Genomic DNA, 4289 nt, shown 5'->3' on the forward strand with positions numbered 1-4289 from the left:
ATGCTTTTCCAGGCAAATAAGAAGCTACAACGCGTGGCTGGGAGGGCGACGCAGCCATCTCTTACCACCTGAGGAATGAGCGCCGTCGGGGGGCTCATATGTCTCCTTTCCGCCCTTGTGCTTCGCTTATTTGGCCGTACACACATGCACATACACACATATATATACATATAATATGTGGGGTTTATAAAAAATATTTTTTATAATATGTATTTTTTATGTAGTAAAAAACATAGGGAAATTTTATATATTTATATATATAATATATATATATATAATTTTATATATAAAAATTAAAAAATATTATGTTATTAAAAATAACAACATAAATATATTTTATTATAAAATTTATATATAATTTTATATTTAAAATATATTATATAATAATATATAATTAATCTATATAATATTAAAATAAAATTTACAATTTTACATATATATTATATATATAATATTATATATATCCATATTATATATATTATATTTATAATATATAATTTTTATCCCCAACCACCCACACACACTAATATTAAAATATATATATATATAAAATTTTATATATATAAAATTATTATATATATTATATATAATATAAGATTTTAAAATATAAATAATATATTAATTAAAATATAATATCTATATATATATAAAAATATATAATTAAAATTTTTATATATATAAGGGGTTATGAAAAATGTGGGAAAAATAAATTTTGTATTTCCAAAATTTTTCTCTCTCCTTTTCTCTCTCTCTCTCTCTCTCTCTCTCTATAAAATTTTACTAATATATTTTAATAAATTTTTAATTTTCCATTATATTTTAATATAGAGAGGAGAGAGAGAGGGGAGGGGGGAGAGAGAGAGAGAGGATGTGTAACATAAAAATGTATACACAAAATTTAAAAAATCCAAAAATATATATTATAATTTTTAAAATTATAAAATTTATTTTATTTTATATTTATTTTATATATATATTATATTAAAAAATATATATTTTATTATATATATATATATATCTATATATTTTATTATATAAATATATATTAATATACATATATATCTTTTATATATATTATATATAATATTAAATTTTAAAAAATTATATAAATATAATACTATATATATATCTTTTTAATATATTTTATATCTATCTTATATTAAAATATATATTTATAATTTTTTAAAATATATTAAAACTATATATTATATATTTATATTTATATATATATTTAAATATATATTATATAGGATATAAAATATGTGTAATACATATTTATGTATCACATCTCTCTCCTCTCTCTCCCCCTTTTCTCCTCTCTTCTCTCTCTCTCTCTCTCTCTCCTCCCCCCCTTTTTTTTTTTCTCTCTCTCTTTTTATATTTTTTTTAAATTTTTTTATATTTTTTTTTTTTATTATTAATTATTTTTTTTTTTTATTGTTTTTTTTTTATTATTATTTATATTTTTTTTTTTGCACACCCCCCCCCCCACACAATCCCCCCCCCCACCAACCACCCCACACACAAAAAAATTATGTGTTTGCATGTTATACACACCTGTACAGGCACACACCACACCACACAACACACCCACACACACACACACACACTGTGTGTGTATATGTGCGTTGTGTTGTGTGTGAAAATATTATAAAAAAATATATATATTTTAAAATTAAAATAGGTTTTTTTTTCATCGAATCAAATTCTCTTTTTTCTTTCTTTGCTTTTGATTCAATTTCATTCATTTAAAGGTCAAAGATCATTACAAAAACTAATGTTGTGTATGAAATAAGAGAGAGAGAGAGAGAAGGTAAAAGAAAGAAAAAAAAAAACTGCCTCAAAAAACTTACAAGAGAATATACATAAAACACATAAAGGAAAAGAGATCGGTTTGAAAACTTTTTGACAAACGAAAAAAATTTGAAGACTATATACTTAGTCACAGTTATTTGACGCAAGTACGAAAATAATATTTTATCCCCGCAAAACCTTCGTGTTTTTCTCCCTCTTTCCATTCTATTGTTGTGGTAAATGGAATTAGATATCACGTCCTTTTTTGTTTCGTTTCACTATTTTTGTTTTGTTTCACTATTCGTATCAAACCCCCGACTTATAATCTTTCGTTCTGTTTCTGAGACTGAAAATTTTTTTTTTTATGTGTGTGTGTGTGGTGTGGGGTGTGTTGTGTGTGTGTGTGGGGTGTGTGGGGTGTGTGTGTGTGTTTTGTGTGTGGTTGTGTGTGTTTTTTTGTGTGTGTGGGGAGAGAGTCGGAGGAGAGGGAAAAGGGAGAAAGAGAGGAGAAAAGGGGGAGAAAAGAGAAGAAGAGAGAGAAGAGAGAAAAGAGAGAGGGGGGCGGAGGAGGGGGAAAATTTGGAAGAGGGAGAGGATAAAAAAATTAAAAAAGAAAGAAAAAGGGGGGGGGGTTGGGAAAAAAAGAGTAGGAAAACGAAGGGGGAGGGGTTAAAAAAGGAAGAGGGGGGGTAGAAAAAGGGGGTGGGGAAAAGGGAGGAGAGGGAGGGGGGAGGGGATTTGAAAGGGGGGAAAAAACCCCCCGGGGGGAGGAAAAGGGGGGGGTGGGATGAAAAAGGGGGGGGGAAGTAAAAGGAAAAAAAAAAAAGGAAAATCTGGCCCCGTTCCCTGGGGGGCCCCCCTTTTTTTAAAATTTTTCTTATTTTTTCAATAAAAATAATCTTTTTTTTTCCCATTCTTCAAAGTTTATCAGTTTATATATTTAGGTATATATTCAATTTAATTTGATTCACAAAGTGGGCCTTTAATCAATTTTTCTTTTTCTTTTTCTTTCATTTTTCATTACTGTTTTTTTGGGCCCTTTTTTTTCTTTTTTCCATTAAGTTGAAAAAAGTTTTTTTAAAAGTAAAGAGGGGCCCTTTAAATTTGTCATCTTCCCCGCCTTTTTTTCCCTTTTCTTTCCCCTTAAATTTTTTCGGGCTCTCTCTCTCTCTCTCTCTCTCTCCCCACTCCTTTTTCTCTCTCTCTCTTTTTTCTCCTCTCTCCTCTCTTTCCTCTCCCCCTCTCTCCCCTCTCTCTCTCTCTCTCTCTCCCCTCCTCTTCTTTTCTCTCTCTCTCCTCTTTTCCTCCCCCCTCCCCTCTCTCTTCCCTCTCCTTTTCTCTTCCTCGCCTCTCGCTCTCTCTCTCTCTCCCTTCCTTCTCTTCTTCTCTCCCTCTTCCCTCCTTCCTTTTGGTCTTCCCCCTCTCTCTCTCTTTTCTCTCTCTCCCTCCTCTCTCTCTCTCCCCCTCTTCCCCCTCTTTTTTCCCTCCTCTCCAAACCTTTCCCCCCTCTCTCCCCTCCCCCCTCTCTCCCCCTCTCCCCCCTCCTCTCTCCTCCTCTTTTCTCTCTCCCCCTCTCTCTCCTCCCCTTTTCCCCCCTCTCCCTTTTCCTCCCCCTCTTTTCTCGTCTTTTCTCTTCCCCTCTTCTCTCTTTTTCCCCTCTCTCCCTCTTCTCCTCTTCCCTCTTTTCTCCTTCCCTCTCTCTTTTACCCCTTTTTCCCCCCCTCTCTTTCCTTTTTCTCTCTCTCTTTTCCCCTTTTCCTCTCTCTCTCTCTCCTTTTCTATTTTCTCTCTCCCCCCCCTTTTCTCTCCCCCCCCTCTCTCCTTTTTCTCTCCCCTCTCTCTCCCTCTTTTTTCTTTCTCCTTTTCTCTTTTATCCTTCTCTTTCTCCATCTCCTTCCTCCTTCTCCTCTTCAATTTCCTTCTCTCTCTCTCTCTCTCTCTCTCCCTCTCCCCTCTCTTCTCTCTCCCCTGTCTCTCTCTCTTCCCCCTCTTCTCCCCCCCTCTCTCTCCCTCACTCTCTCTCTCCTTTCTCTCTATCCTCTCTCTCTCTCCTCGCCCGATCCTCCCTTCCTCTCTTCCCCCCCCCCCTCTCTCTCTCTCCCCTCACCCCCTTTCCCCCCCCTCCTTCTCTCCTTTTCCCCCTTTTCGCTCTCTTTTTCCCCTTTTTTCTTTTTTTCTTTTTTTTTCTTCTCTTTCTCCTCTCCCCCTCCTTCTCCCCCTTCAATTTTCCTTCTTTCTCTCTCTCCTCTCTCTCCCTCCATTCCCCCTCCTCCTTTTCTTCCTCTCCTCTCTCTCTCCCCTTTTCTCCTCCCTCTCTCTCCCCTCTTTTTCTTTCGTTCCCCTTCTCTTTCTTTTCCATCTCCTCCCCCTTCCTTCTCCTTTTCCCTCTCTTCCTCTCTCCCTCTCTCTTTTATCTCTCTTCTCTCTTCTCTCTTCTCTCTCTCTCTCCCCTCTCTCTCCCTCTTTTCCCTTTTCCCTCGTCTTTTCTCTCTTTT

Source organism: Penaeus monodon, chromosome 6 (assembly GCF_015228065.2).
Source record: "Penaeus monodon isolate SGIC_2016 chromosome 6, NSTDA_Pmon_1, whole genome shotgun sequence".
Lineage (NCBI taxonomy): Eukaryota > Metazoa > Arthropoda > Malacostraca > Decapoda > Penaeidae > Penaeus > Penaeus monodon.